Genomic DNA, 16635 nt, shown 5'->3' with positions numbered 1-16635 from the left:
TCAACTTCATAGTTTTCGTGCCATCCGGGTAGTTTGCGACCTCGACTCGATCGATTCTCCGTACGTTCGCCAGCTCGATCATTCGCACGCTTGGTAGTTCGATCATACGAGCGCTTGCCAGATCATTTATCCGCTGCATCTTCATTGCATGACCGAAAGCTTTCGTCCGTCTGTGGCGGTCTCAGATGCCTCACCAGATCTATCAACTTGCTCATTTGGTTCGTCATCACCTTTGTCTTCATCGTTATAAAGATCCTGTAGAATATGAACTGGGGAATTATTCACAGAATTTGATGTCATCAGGGTTTCTACAAAAATGACGTCTCGAGCCACGACGATTTTCTTCAGCTTCAGAAAATTCTTTTGAAAGGAAAATTTTGAATAAAAAAAAGAATGATCCACAATGAAGCATTGGTGTTGATTGAAAATGTGAGTTTGCATATGAGTAGAATTCTATTGATTGAACTTCAAATGCCAGCATCATTTGCCAATTCAGCTCAAATAAAAATGAACTAATCTCAAATGTTTCTGTGAACTATGTCCCATAGTATCGAAACTACGATCGTTTGAGTACACGTACAGTTGTACAGTTTAGTTGCTTAAGCAAATATATGCTAATGACTCCAACTGGACCATTGCGCTTTGAAAATGAAAACGAAGCTGTAAATCGTTCACTGAAATTTTAGAATTATTAACATTGGACGAGGCCAAGTTCGTTAGTTCAGCTTGTACATAATGTAAGTTATTGCGAAAGATTATGATAATAACTAATTAGTAATAGACCGAACAGGTCTAAGTCTCTAAAATTAAAAAAAAAAAACTAATTAGTGATAATAAGAAACAAAAAGGAATCCTATGCACAGAATAATCTATTACTACAGATTTGTTTCGACATTGATGCAAGTTCGGATGTTTGCCCACATGTTTCTGACAAAACCTTCGCAGTCCTCTCTGGTTATTAAATTCGATGCATTGTTGATAGATTCCATAAGTTCACTCTCGTTCTGTGGGTTGGATGATTTCGTTACATGTTTACATTTGCTAAATAAATTTTCTATGGGATTGAAGTACGAAAATTATGGTGGCAAGTACAATACCTGATGGCCTCCTGTTGCTATTCTATTTCGTACTTCAAGTCATTCGGTAGGTCACAATACGTTCGGCATATGCTCACCGCTCGGCTATTGCATCTGGAGTTACTCTTCTTTCAGGAACTGTTGTAACACTTTTCCATGAATAATGGAAGCCTTTGATGGCTCGGGCAGCGTAGTGAGCGAAACTTCTTTGCCATGCACTTCCCTGAGTTTTTCAGCTAGTTTTTTCAGAGGTACCAAACAATCATCTGAGATTCCAGCTTTTAATCAAGCGATATGCTCTTCCGACAGTTTTTTTCGTGTCCGGCATTCGGCGTACCGTTGCGTCAACTTGTTATGGTAATTGGTACCGTTTGATGATGCCTTGTACCATTGTCCTTTTCAAAGTAAACTTTTTAGCAATGTCGATCATTGTGTTCCCATTTACATATGCTGTAACTATTCTCTCCCTATCTGAGGTGGTTTTGTTTTGGCGCACTCGGTTTACTTCCATTATAAATCCTGTAAACATATTTACAAGCAAACATGTATTAAACACGTGATCTTGATACATGTATAAATGTCAGAAATGATGCTTAAAAATCTAAAAAAATGTTTAAACGCAATAAATTGGAAAGCTTGCTACGGAAAAGTTTATGCAAAACTCGAAACTTCAAAGTGGGCACTTCATCTTGTCACTGCTTTTTTGGGGACAAGTTTTTTTTTTCTCAAAATTGAAATGCGTGTTTTTTGCTTATAGATACAAGATACGAAAAATATTTGCAGTGTATTTAGTTGCATTAAGAAAAATATATTGAGAAAAAATGAAAAAAAATCGAGATTGGCACTTTTTCGTGCCGGTCACTGTATTGATTTGCGCATTGTCGTATCCTCTATAGCAATTTTCGGCCCGACCAAGGACAAAACATAATGAAACTCCTCGCGATTCTGTCTGAAGAAGTCATTGTAGCGGTTATTTGAGACTTCTCGATCAATAGCCTCAAACAGGCGACTCCGCACATGATCCCTTTCCAGAATAAGGTCCGTCATCCAGCAGCGTTCCGAATCCGTTTCGCATTCTGCTTCTCTTCCTCCTCTTCTTCTATCAATAACTGCACTAATGTTGCCAGTTCTGCAGCTGCAGCAGTCAAAACTGTGTTCAATGCACTTTTAATACGTATTTTATAAATTAGAATACCACAACGAACTCAAACCACAACTCATAAACACAACAAACCTTCTGTTGAAGATTTACCCTACGTTGTGTATTTTTTTTGTATTACGTGACCAAACACTGAAGCGACGAACGTCGCGGGAGTTGACGAAGAAGAGAGTTTTACAAAAATGGTTTCCCGCGTCGGTGTCCCTATCCTTATACTTAATTTAGTTTGGAGCGTTACTTAGCGTTTTTTTGGTTGGACGCGTTTTTTCGACCATGCGTTTTTCGACCGTCTCGCCCGCAACAGCTAAAACCAAACATGCGATGGAAACACTCTTTCCTTGAATCGTTTACAGCAAAACATCAAGAACAAAATCACTACAGCATAACACAAAACCTCTGTGTCTTGAACGATAAAGTTTTCATCTTCACTTAAGCACAAGTTTTAATGTATTTTAGAAAAAACTTTTGTAAACAAAACGTCCACACGCACGAATGAACAAGTTAGAACTGCATTGACAGCTTGCTTTGATTTCCTTTGTAAAGGTAGGGTACTGTAAGCCTGTTTCATGCAAATGATATTTTTTCAAGACACTGACAAGGCCAAGGTATGTACATCGTTGCAAGGTAACCTAATTTTTAAATCATGTTTTGTTATCAAAACAGATAATGAATGATTTTATTGAACCTTCAGTGTTGAAAAAAACTTTTGCTCTTTTTTAGTTCATTGATCATATGGTGATCCTTTTATCATCGAAAAATAATAGATACGTCAGCTGCCCCAACCTTGGTTATTTTAAGCAAATATCTATTTCAGGCAAGGCCCAAGGTATATATACTGCATCCCAAAATGATAGCCTCACCTAGTTTTTTCTGTGCAGGGCGAATACCGAGCATATAATTTTTTAAAAAAAATACACAAATATTTGTAACTATAAGTGTAAACTTTGTTTACTAACATGATCGCGATCGATGGCAAAGTGACAGTCGGGGGGGTTCGGAATTAAACGGATAGGATCGCGCGAAATGAGTCCAACAGAAGGAGCGGAAGAAAGCCATAAAGGGCTCCTTCCACGACGCGAGTATGGGCCGGATTTCTAGTAGTGAGTTTTTGACAGAAGTCAAAAACGAGCACCGTATATGGGTGAGTATGCTTCCGTGTGGACGAAGCCAGGTGAGTATGGGCGAGAATGGTATGGGTTATGTTGACAGATGGCGCACCAGCTGATGGATCCGACAAAGAATGCTACAGTGTGGGTGATTTGTTAAGCGCATGTTACTAATATCCATTGCTGAATGAATTTACCAATTTGTTCTTTAGCTTCTTAAATAAACTTTATTTCACCAATTTAACATTTGTGTTTGATTTATAAGAAAGAAAACGATGAAAAAACCTTCGGTTGTGGACGTTAAATACACATGAATAGCTCTAGTACAGCTTAGAACCTGAAATTAAGCATGTGCTAAAATACTGGTCAATAGTGTAGATATGGTTAGGAATCACACAAAGCCTTGTCGGCCTTGAATGCGTCGGTCAGTTAAGTTTTGCAATCGTCAGTGTACCAGTGGCAATGGATTCAAACATCAGACAACAACTGGCACTAGCCATGACTAATTTAGCCCGCCTGCAAGTATTGCGGAGAATGCGTCGAGAACGCAATCGGCTTGAAAATCAGCGCCGCCGTCATCGCATGTGGATGAACGACATATTTTTATGCCGGCAGAATGATGACCTATTCCTTACAACTATTTTGGAAAACAGAATAGAGGAAACGGTGCTTCAATTCGTGCGCATGTCGAAAGTGGACTTCGACTATATCCTGTCGCTAGTTGCCCCACGGATAGTTCGACAAACTACCAACATGCGCGAACCGATCGAGCCACGGGTGCGGCTTGCCATAACATTGAAATATTTGGCTACGGGGGACTCATACACTAGTTTACAATTTTTTTTCAAGGTGCGTAATGGTGTTTCTTAATTATTGTTAAAGCTGATTACAGCTGGAATTTGGAAGAATTGGATTATTTAATCAGTTGCAATCGCTTTTGCAGGTGTCAGTTACAACTATATCCCGGATTGTTCCCGAAGTTTGCGCCTGTCTTATCGAGGTTCTAGGTCACCATGTGCAGGTACAATGGCTTTCATTCGAATTTTATTCGAATTTTAGTTCAATCTATATATACATTTACTTTTGAGCATAGTTCATGAAGAAAAAATTGATGAAGAAATGAAGAAAAAATAAATAAAACTAACTAAACTGCTACCTACATACTAACCAAAACTTACTACCAAAAACTAGGGGATGTCGTGCCACAAAAAAGGTCACTACTAAACTACAGTAGTCATAGGTACAAACACCCATTAACCTATGAGGTGTTTGTACCTATGCCTGCTGTAGTTTTTCGCTTCTTTTTTTGCTGTGTGATATTTGCTCTAGTTATAGCTTGCTCTACTTCTATCATTAGAACATCAGCAATTTCTGGGTCTAAAGTCTGTAGCGTCTCGTTCAAAAACCTGCCGTGGTCTCTTCTTGGTGTTCGGGGTTCCAAGGATTGTACTGTTTCCTGCAGGTTCCTTAGCACTCCAGTTATCTCGACGTCCAAGGCATCTGGGCTTAGTCGTCGTTTTCTAGTTGGCCTAGTACGTGGCTCTGCGACAACTATTGGTTGGACCGAAGGTTCTGTGAAAGGAGTTGTAGTATTATAGGTGATGGTCAAAGTCATGGGTCGTTATGATATTACCTAGAGCAGGTGGCGTTGGTGGTTGGTATTGTTGGGATGTTTCTACAGCTGTTGAAGCGCCAATAAAGTATGCATGGTTGCTGGTATGTGAAGATACAACTGGCATCTGTAAACGAAGCTAAAAAAAAGCTGTATCTAGTTATATAATCCTATGTATTTACAAAAATAAATGCGCAAAATGTGTAGTATGTGCTCAATCGCAGTATCTCTGTCTTTTGATTTTACAGATACCGTCCACTAGAGAAGACTGGTTGCGAGTATCCAACCAATTTGAGTCGAAATGGAATTTTCCTCACGCCGTCGGGGCCATTGACGGAAAGCATGTGCGGATACAAGCACCAAATAACAGTGGCTCAGAGTATTTCAATTATAAGCACTTCCATAGCATTGTCTTGATGGCAATCGTTGATGCAGACTATAACTTCTTATACGCTGATGTTGGCTGTCCAGGCAGAATGTCGGATGGGGGTGTATGGAAACATACAAAAATCTATCAAAAGTTTGAAAACAACTTACTTAACATCCCTGAGCCAGCTGTTCTGAGAGTTCCCTACAATACAAAAGTTCCGTACATGCTGCTTGGGGACAAAGCTTTTGCTTTTACATCGTACTGCATACGGCCTTTTACTGGAACGCATCCTACCGGATCTCCTGAGCGAGAATTCAATTATCGGCATTCTCGTGCCCGGCGGACGGTAGAGAATGCGTTCGGAATAATGAGTTCCGTATTCCAAGTCTATTCCCGCCCTATTTTACAAAACCCGGATGTTGCGAGGAAAATTGTACTTGCCACAGTATGTTTACACAATTTTCTACGAAAACGAGAGTCCCACAACACCTATTCGCCATCGGATTTGGCAGACAGAGTTGTGGAGGGACAGATAGTAGAAGGATCTTGGCGAAATACATCAACTACTGCCATGCAAAGTCTACCACAAATCCCATTAAGAACGTCTAGGGAATTGGTAGCAGTTAGGGACCACCTAGCCAGATATTTTGTATATAACAATCAAATTAGATAGTAAGTTGTATGAAATTAGAATATCAGCCTATCATTAAGTTACATGGTGTTGGGTAAATATGAGATGATTTTTAGGTAAACTAATTTTAAGTAGGATTAGTTAGTAAAGAAATAAGCATTAGTTAGTAATTTTAGTTTGATTAGCTAGGAATTTTAGTTTGGATTTTGAGCTCATAATTACGCCAACGTCCTCGCTATCCATCTGTACGTCGTAAAACGTCATAGGCAAACCAGCTTGGCTTTTGGACATCGGTGGAGGCTGGAAATGTATAATAAATAGTAGGTGGAATCGCATACGAATTTGTTTAATTTTTAACCATGGCTTAAATTAAGCGATGGTCTATTTTAGCCGCTCGAATTTGGTATCGCGTACAGTTTCAATTGACCATGGTTAAATGTTAAACCATTGGATGCAATTTTGATACAAAGCCTACTTTGCGCTTTGATTACAAACAATTTTAAAATGTTATTCTAAACGTTTTCAAACCAATTTTTAATAAAAAAACAACTTCTTTGTTTTTCTTTACTGTTTAAAATTTTCACTAGTTGTTTTCTTGGCATTGGTACATTTTCATTAACTACAAATGAAAAAATAACAACACGATATGGAAAACACAAACCTGTGAAATCTTTTACCTTGTGTAATTCGAATAAACATTGGCCATTCTGCCATTTGCTTCGGTTTGTGTACAAGTGGTGGGTAATTTTACAACGGGAATTAATGCAAAATAAATCTTTTGCCACTAATTCATGCCACAGAAAATATTCTAGTGGATTTCCATATCGTCGAAAATTATATCGACTGATTCGTATCGAAGCAAGGCATTTGGCTCAACTGGAAACGGCATTCAAATTATAAGAAAATGCTAAAATATATAACGTACATATCTCTCAATTTTCCGTTTCCTCTTTTTTTTAGAAAAATTAGATGGAATACCGCGGGGGGTCCGCGACAGCCGAGCGGTAGCGCCGGTTAGAAAATCGGCCCATGAGCGCCGGGGCTCACCACCTCGACGGCGTGGGTTCGAATCCCAACCGAGACCGGACCCTCCCCTGTACGAGAGGACTGACTATCCACGTACGTACAACAGGGAAACAAGTCTCGTAAGCCCTTAACGGGCAGGCATGACCAAGAGGTCGTTTACGCCAAGAAGAAGAAGAAGAAGAAGATGGAATACGTCATTTTTTGCCTTCGTTCATACAACCGGATATGGTTCGGTTCGCTGAAGACTGGGAATACCCTATTTGGTTTAGCCCCATAATCCAACCAACTCTGTTTAAAAAAAAAAACTCACGTGCTTTCGATTAGCTAATAAATATGAAAAAGATGCACGTTGACTAGTCCTATCCATAGTAACTTAGGTGTTAAATTGCCGAATGTTCTTTAAACACTCGTTTGCCCATCGGCGACATAACCGGTATTTATTTTTGCTTTTATTTTTTTATCAAACCTTTTTCATCCATTCCAATGTTTAAAATGTATATTGTTGTGCCTAGTTCCACAAAAATATCGACTTCCCTACTGATATTTTACAGTAAAATATCTTGCGCGGAAGATTTGTTTATTAAACAACTACCACAGACACATCATATAATAAACCATCGTCAGCGCTGAAGTCAGAGCGTATGCGATGCCAGAAACCATGGTTTATTATACTGCTCGAAACTTTTACCCGCAGAATCCTAGGGTGCGTGACAATCGTTTGTTTAGTTTTAAACCATGGTTTAATTTGACACAAATGAATGACAAATGAACGCGGTTCATCCAAAATGAACGCTAGACGGCAGATTAAACCATGGTTAAATAAACAAATCCGTATGCGATTCCACCTAATGTTAAGCTATACTTAAACGGAACAGAAAACAATTATTTACCAGAGCCAGTAACCATGCTTTTAGTATACACGGATCGCAACTTTCTGAAAGTTCCACGCAGGGATTTCCATTTGCTTTTCAGCTCATCAACTGAAAAGCATCCAGAGGTTGCAAGCTTGTTCCATGCGTCTGCCTTTTTTGTATATTTTTATAGTCCACAAACTTCTTGTCCCAGATTGCTGGATGGAGTTTTACACTGTCGATGAACAGTAGCACATCCTCATCACTCATGTTAATTGTCTAAAAAAGAAATGTATTTAAACACATTAACTATATGATTTTCTCCAAGCTGTTCGTCACTTACTTTTTGGTTAGGTTTTTTCTTTGAACCACTGCTTTCATCCATTGTAACGGATCTTTAATTATCTTTTTATGCTGCACAGAATTAAGATTATTAATCCATTGATTATAAAACTAACTATTCGAAAACTTTGATCCACACTTGAAACAACTTAAACTACATACCTCTACGTCGGAACCTCCGAAACTAAATAAGCACGCAGTAACGGGTTTGGTGAAGTCTGTGTCAGCCAGTTCCTCGAATTTTTGAAAAATAAAATAGAGCCTATGGCGTGATATGTATGAAAATTGACATTGACAGATAAGCACAAACTGGATATAATTTTTGAGTTAAATACTACTTTCCCTTGACAAAATAATAAAAACAAGTTGTATAAAACGTAAGACAAACATTTGTCGGTCGTACTAAATATATCTTGTACTTTGTTTTATTCTTTATTCTAGTTGTGAATGTGAAGGTAAGGAGGAAGGGATACAGTTCAATTGTTTAAATCCATTCCATAAGTACATTTACTTTTCAAAATAATTTTGATATAGTAGCCGGTATACGCTACTACTATCGTACTCAAAACAAAATTCAAAAAAGATAAAACTAATTATATATTAACCTAAATATTAAGACTTGGAGATACACATGGTTCAGTGTTGCGCAAGAAAACACCACGCCTAAATACCTCATAAACCTATTAAGTGTTAGTACCTTTGTCTATAGTAATTTTTCGTTTTTTGTTTTGGTTCCTAATGTTTGCCCTGGTTATGGCTTGTTCCACTTCTATTACAAGATCACCGGCTATTTCTGGTTCAATAGCGTTTATCGTATCATTTAAATACCTGCCGATATCTCTAGCAGGGGGTGCCAAGGATCTGACTGTGTCGTTAAGTTCTTTTAAGACTCCAGATATCTCGACGTCTAAGTCATCTGGGCTTAGGCGCCTTTTTCTTGACGACTTGGCACGTGGCTCTGGGACCGGTTGGATAGAAGGTTCTGCGAGAGGAGTTGTGGAGTTATTAGAGTTATAATCGAAGTCGTGCGTGGTTATGGTGTTACCTAAAGCAGGTGATGTTGGTGTTCGTGATTGGTGAGCTTCGTCTGCAGCTGGTGTGGCGCCTAGGAAATATGGATGATCTATTTCATGTGTATTTGAGATGTGTGATGATACATCTGGCATCTGTAAAGAAAATTTGAAAAAATGTTATTCACAAGAAGAAATGCTAAAATGTATAGTATGTGCTCATAATAATTATAATAATCATTTGAGAATAATACACTAAATATTTCTGAGCCGGCTGTTTTGAGGGTTCCCTACGCCATTAACGTTCCATATATGCTGCTTGGAGACAAAGCTTTTGCTTTTTCATCGTATTGTATTAGGCCTTTCAGCGGAACGCATCCTACCGGATCTCCTGAGCGAGAGTTTAACTATCGCCATTCTCGTGCTCGGCGAACGGTAGAGAATGCCTTTGGAATTCAGCATTCCGCGTATATTCCCGCCCTATGTTACAAACCCCTGATGTTGCGAAGAAAATTGTGCTAGCAACTGTATGCTTGCATAATTTTCTGCGAAAAAGGGATTCACAAAATACTTATTCGCCATCAGAGTTGACAGACAGGGTTGTGGAGGGTCAAGTAGTAGAAGGAACTTGGCGTAATACGTCAACTACAGCGATGCAAAACCTAGGGCAATTGCCATTACGATTATGAACTCACACCAATGTCCTCGCTATCCGCCTCTTGTGGATCTGAAAACTCCAAGGCTTCATAGGCGAAGCAACTTGGCCTTTCAACATCGGTGCGGGCTGGAAAGTATAATACATGATGTTAGGTTATACTTAAACAGAGCACACAACATTACTTTACCCGAGCCAGTAACCATACTGTTCTTATAGACAGATCGCAACTTTCTATAAGTTCCACGCAGGGACTTCCACTTGCTTTTCAATTCTTCCACTGAATAACACCCAGAGGCCGAAACGGTGTTCCATGCGTCTGTCTTTTTTTGTAGGTTTTTATAATCCGCTGACTTTGTATCCCATATTGCTGGATAAAGCTTTACTTTATCTATAAAGATAAGAGCTTTTTCATCGCTCATGACAATCGTCTAAAAAAGAAAAAGTTCACTAACTATACTTCATTCTTTCCAAGCCGTTCGTCGCTTACTTTTTGGTTAGGTTTTCGTTTAGACACACTGCTCTCACCCATTTTAATCGACCTGATGGATTTTGCGGCCTGTAATTGCACAAATTAAAATGCACAAATTAAAAACTACTCTTTTTCACTTCATTAATTACAAAAATAACTTTCTGACTTACTTGAAACTACACAGCTTGAAAGACAAACCTGAACTGAAAAAGTACACAGTAATGTTCGCGAAGCCAGTTCTCAGAATTTTTGGGAAATGAAATGGGAATTGACGGCATGTTTTCGTTGGAGCTGTTGGTTGTTGACACATTGAAAACAATTTTGGAGTAAAATACTAATTTTCTTTGACAAAATAATACCTTAGTTGTATTGAACGTAAAACAAAGTTTTTGGTTGCATGCATATCTAATACTTACTGTAAACATACTTTGTTTTATTCTTTCCACGGATGTACAATGATACGAATGTGCGTAAAATTAATCTCGCAAAAAAAAATCTATCAATCTTAACGCATCATTTGTATCATATAGAACGACTCGATTTCATTCGATTAGTAGATTTGAACAACAGAACATTTATTTTCAAACATTGTTGAATATTTCACTAAAATCGTAGGACGTATGACCGAAAAGACAACACGCAACTCTATGTTTAGGTATTCAACCCCGTTTACAGTATGCTTGCAGATGTCATGCCAGGTTTCTGTCATTTGACAGTCACCTGCGTATCAGCCATACTCCCGGCGATGCCGGGAATGGTGAGTATGGTAGTGAGTATGAAAATGGGTGCCTGGTGAGTATGATGAGTGTCGGAGCACCTGTCAATCATCATACTCACTACCATACTCACTACCATACTCGCGTCGTGGAAGGAGCCCTTAAAACGGATCGCAAGAAAACACCGCCTCCTATTCTGTTGGCAAAGCGATAAGACGACAGTTTAATTTTTGTAACGCCGCATAGTACGGTTTTCGATTAATAAATAAAGTTACGAGAAATTTTGCGTAAAGTAAACTTTTCCAACAATAAGTGTTGGAAAAAATTCATAGTTGCTTTTCATACCGCGTGACTACATTAAGCGTACCATACCAAAAAATGGTGCGGCCCAGGTGGTAAAAACCGATTTTTCTCTCTTTCTATCGCACCATCGAAAGAGAGAAAAAACGGTTTTTACCACCTGGGCCATACCAGTTTTTTGGTATGGTACGCCTAATGTAGTCACGCGGATACAGTTCGTTCAGTGTTGCTTTTTCATACAGTAACGCTAATTGTAGCCAAAATTGTGTATGCTATAGGAACAATATGTATATTGTTGTCTTCAATATTAAAAAAAAATAATTCAACTTAATAATTAGGACCCTACAAGCTACCGGAAACTTAATCTAAGAGAAGAATTTATAATTGTGGTTCACGAAAACTAGCTCCTCTAGTTTTTTAGGCAACAACCGATTTCGTTTTTCTGTATGGATTTACCCAGTTTTGGAAAAAAATCTCTCACACGGTACTGAACTGGCCGGTATGCAGAGAACCTTTACCATAATTTTATAGATATTTGGGTAGAATGTCCGATTTTTCTTCCACCAAGCTATTGGGTCGTTACGACGATCCAAGCACACCTCTTTTAAAAAGGCGTCAAGTTCACGCTGTGCGTTGTCTCGAGGAGTCGAATATGCACGTTTACTGTGACTTTTCGCTTCATAATCCTCCCATAACCGATCCTCAGCTTCGTGGCTACTGTCGACTGGTTCGCTTGGTTCTATCCCATCTAGATTTTCTTGATGGTACGCTATCAACATTTTCAAGATTTCTTGGTATGTGTTATTAAATGCTACTTCGTCATTCATGAAGCCTTCTTCTTTATACCGGGGATCAAGGAAAACCGCTTTCGCAGCAAGATCGTCTATAGAAATTGGTTCTAATCTCTTTTTGATGCCCAGTATCAAATTTGCAACCAAATCTTTTGTTTCCTTCACGAGGTTTTTGTTTGTTTCCATTTTTTTCATGTGTTGCATGAGGATCTTTCCTAATACCATTGGTTTGGATAACGTTACCACTTTAGCGGCGCTTACGTTATTTGTTGCTGAGTTGAAAAATTCTAAAGTACTTATTGATTGCTCTATAATTATCCCGTCAGCTTCTCTTAAATCAGACTTGATGCCCAATACTCCAATGCAAAACAGCAAAGGTTCCTTATTCTTCAACAGTCTTTGCAACATTTCATACGTTGAGTTCCAACGCGTTGGAACTTCTTGTTTTAATTTCAGTTTATCAAATTTCAACTTAATCTGCATATCGGTAAGCTTTTGAGCAGCTAACGGACTTTTTTTTAAATGCATCACCAAGTGTTTTGCTTTCTCAATGGTATCTTTGATGCTGCTTTTTATTGCGTTCTGCACTAAAAGGTTTAACAGATGTGCAAAGCATGGCATTGTGGAATGTGTAATTTTGAAACCGCCGATTTCATATTCGCCGCATTATCCGTGACTACAGCCGTAATTTTTTTCGTTATTCCAAAATTCGTCATCACTTTTTGCAGCCAAGTTGCAATATTATCGCCTGAATGGTTCATTTGAAACTCCGAACATTCCAATAAGTACGATGATAATAGTCCATTCTCATCGATACAATGAGACGTTACGCAAAGAAACTAGTATTATTGATGTTTGCCCAGCCGTCTGTGGTCAATGCAATCGCTTCAGCTTTGCATAGCTTTTCTTTGACTTCCTGAAGTATACGCTGGTACATGGCTGGTAATAATGAATTAGATACCGTTTTCCTGCTAGGTGGCTCATAATTGGGGTTCAGTGACTGCAGCAAATTCGTCTGCTTCGACTGTTGAAAAAGGGTGGTATCCTCGGCAAATAAATAATGCAACTTGCATATCTACCTGTCGTTTAGCGGATGATGAAATTAGGCGAGATACATAGTTTTCAATAGTCATTTTCTTTCCGACATCAGCATTCGAATTTGTCGTTGAACTTGTTCATGCTTCACTATCTGGTGATGTACGGGATAAGGCTACGTTGTTGGAGGAATCTTGCCGATTATGTTTTGAGACAGGAACAGTTGGATGCTTCCGTTCTAGATGTCTTTTTAGGTTTGCTTTCGATCCAACACTAAACAAGAAATCGTTTAAACAGTAACGGCATTTTGCATTAGCTCCATTCCTTTCAAAATGAATCCAGATAGCCCCTTTAAGCTCCTTATTGGGATTCATTGTTGGTGGCAATATCTACAAGGATATATCAATAATGTTATCAATTTTAATGCCATAGATTCACATTACCATTAACAACTTCTTGTACTACTACTCGAAAAGTTTCAAATATATCAACGCATCCTGCAGAACTCATGAAGTTGATGTAATTTTTTTTAAAAAAGAATAAAAAGATAAAAAGGGGCATTTCCAGCATATTTTATCAAGTCATGCATGCAAATGGTAATTCATTAGGAAAAACTCGAAAGAATAAAAAATAAAAATAACACGCTTCTTCAATTTATCCTTGAGTAAAGTTTCAGCATGTTTACTAGTAGATTACTTAGCAAAACTCAATAGATTATAATATAGTTAAGATTGAATAGTATAAAATCATTGCATTTGAAATCGTCTCACATAGCAACATATTAGAAAAAGTTTAATCACTTAATGTTTCACAGTAGTTTACAGTAAAAATGGATTATCTCGCATGAATTTGTCGTAGCAGATTCCTTACAGTTTCAATACCGCTTACTGCAATTACACCGAGTCAAACATATGACTTACTCAAACTATGATATATCCAAATCCAAATTTATGTTATAATCCAAAGCTCCTGTAAATTTAAAACGCTTTTATCAATTCCAAACGTTCACGGTTTTTGAAAATTCCTATTACTTACCAAGTATCGGATGATTCAAATTAATACCACTGAAACTTTACAGTAACTTAGCACCACTGAAAACTGGCATAAACAAGCATCAAAGCCAAGCATATGCTTCCAAGTGGAGTACAAAATATCCAGACAGAAAATAAGAGGCAGCTTACGCACGAGTATTCTTGCACGCGCGTGCTCAGCGTACGTTTTTCTTTCTCCTTTCGTGTTATCAGGCTTCCTGGCGATGCATGCATACCTGGGAGTCGGTGTGAGTGCTCTCAAACAGTGAGCACCCAACTACCCATTTGAATGCTATAAACTCGAGTTGGGCGGGTTATAGCCGGCTATCTGCAAATAATAGCCGGCAGCGACAACTCCCCGCGATAGCAGCGTCTTCGCGGGCTATTTCAGTGGTGAGCGCGCGAGCACCCCAGTGCCTTGAGTTACTTTTCCCCGCGGTGTATTTGTTTCTTTCACTCCGACGCTTGGCTGTGACGTCACAGCCCGTGCGCCGAATAAATACGCTGAACGAAAATTGTTTTAGTTTGGTTTTCATTTTATTTACCACTTTCTTTTGCTGATTACCCACGAATTACACGTTCTATTCTATGCAGAGATAAGTCTGGAATGAAAAATAGAAAAAAAGTAGAATAAATAATTATTTGCCTTAATAAATCTTGATAGAGTTGATATTATTGCTAAACGATATGAACATGAACAAACGATTGTTGTTATTGTGTGTTAAAGATATCAATTGAATATAGTTGATTAACGAAATTTCTTATATAAACTCGGTATAGTTGATATTCATAGTTTACGTTAACCTTTTAGGTATAATAACTTTATACCGATTTTTTTAAACTTATCTTAATACATAGACTTGATTATTGATAATAAAAACTGATTCCATGCAGTAAACGTAAGCAAATTGTTAATAAAAATTTTTAAGTTATCGAAGTTATCAGTCTTGAAATCACGATTGGTGTAATCAGGATCGTAAATGTTTTAAATATTAAAACATCAACTTACCAATTGATTTGTCCGTCGATCAGGTATGATGATGGTGGTGTCGTTGAAGGCATAGGACATCAGATAATGTTTCCAAGATGCATTGAAGTGAAGGACGTCTGATGGATGGCGGACTATCTAAAAATTTTGAATGATTTTAGAAAATAAAATCTGAAATACACCTTCCTGCGTCCCACAGCATATGTCTTAGCAGATAACTTACCTAAATAAATCCCAGAAATATTCTTCTGTACTGCAATTTCACCGAAGATGCTGTTCATAAAACTGAAGTCAACTAAGGAAGTGATATAAAGAAAATAAAACCTAGTGACGTTGACCTATCGTGGACGTTAAGCTTGGATGTCTTGAAGAATGCGAATCCTTACACACATCGTGTTGGAACGTTCGTGCTGCCAAAAATGAGAACATTTTTTAAATAGAGATATTAAAAAATGCTTTCGAATCGTCAAGTTTAACTTCGATTCGTGTTAATTAGCAACGTTATAAAAATTAGCAAACACGCACATCACAACTCGCCTGCATGTTTGAAGATGTTTCTTTGGTGCGTTATCCAACGCCACGGTACCTTTGTCCATGTATACCAGCAGGATATGTGCAAGTGTTCTGAGTCGAAACCAGGCCAACGGAATGATAAACACACCGCTTGCACTGAAGATAAACTTTACACCAGATGCGCTGCTGAAATCACAGAACACAATGTGAAATGGGGAAATCCATTTCGGATAAACTATACTTTCACTTCGACTCACCTGACTATTTACGATCCGGATGATGGATACACAAACGATGGAGATTTGAATCGATTGCTGCACTGAAATAAATCCGTCGTGACCGAATGCAGTGCAACTGATGCAACCAAAACTAGTCATCACTAAACATGCAGTTTAAGTTTATAATGCTGCAAGAACAAAATACAATAAGCGAAATGATGAAACATCTAATGAAACATTTTCACTTCACCAGATTGTTTACATCTCGCCTGGTAAGGTTTCGTCACGATGATGTAGTTGCACGCTGCGGCTAAATTACGTTGCAATCTGCTCTGAATCGTAGGTTGATCGATTGAGGGTTGATTGAAGATAAGAAATATTGCCCTGTAGCAGCTGAAATGTAAAAATAACATGTAATTATCAGCGAAAAACTTTAGCGAACTTACCGTGCTGCTTTGTTTACTTCGATGTGTCAAAATCACTCTGCGTGTGAGATGCGCCGTGCGAACGGGAAAAAAACATCCACACGCACATCGTCGCGCGCGTTCTATCGCACAAAAAGGACGCTCCTTTGCTATCACGGCATCTGCGGCGGGCTATGTTCGAGAGCGGATTCGAAAAATTTGGCTAAGTCCGCGAGCGACGGGTCTTCGCCACTATCGCGGCATCTGCGGACGGCAATCGTCGAGAGTGGTATCGCAAAAATCGGCTAAGTCCGAGAGAGCTGGTTTTT

The 16635-nt window shown here is 38.5% G+C and overlaps 1 long non-coding RNA gene across 1 annotated transcript; it reads right to left on the bottom strand.

Moving 5' to 3' along the window:
* Positions 1 to 15206: 15206 nt before the first annotated feature.
* Positions 15207 to 15850, bottom strand: LOC131265584 (uncharacterized). The gene is made up of 3 exons (XR_009178290.1): positions 15697 to 15850; positions 15395 to 15581; positions 15207 to 15309 (listed from the first exon to the last, which is right to left on the bottom strand). It is a non-coding gene; the product is annotated as an uncharacterized LOC131265584 (long non-coding RNA).
* Between the last annotated feature and the right edge of the window lie 785 nt (positions 15851 to 16635).

Source organism: Anopheles coustani, chromosome 2, assembly GCF_943734705.1.
Source record: "Anopheles coustani chromosome 2, idAnoCousDA_361_x.2, whole genome shotgun sequence".
Taxonomy (NCBI): domain Eukaryota; kingdom Metazoa; phylum Arthropoda; class Insecta; order Diptera; family Culicidae; genus Anopheles; species Anopheles coustani.
The sequence above is the reverse complement of the archived record's forward strand: the minus strand, read 5'-3'. Positions and strand labels throughout refer to the sequence as shown.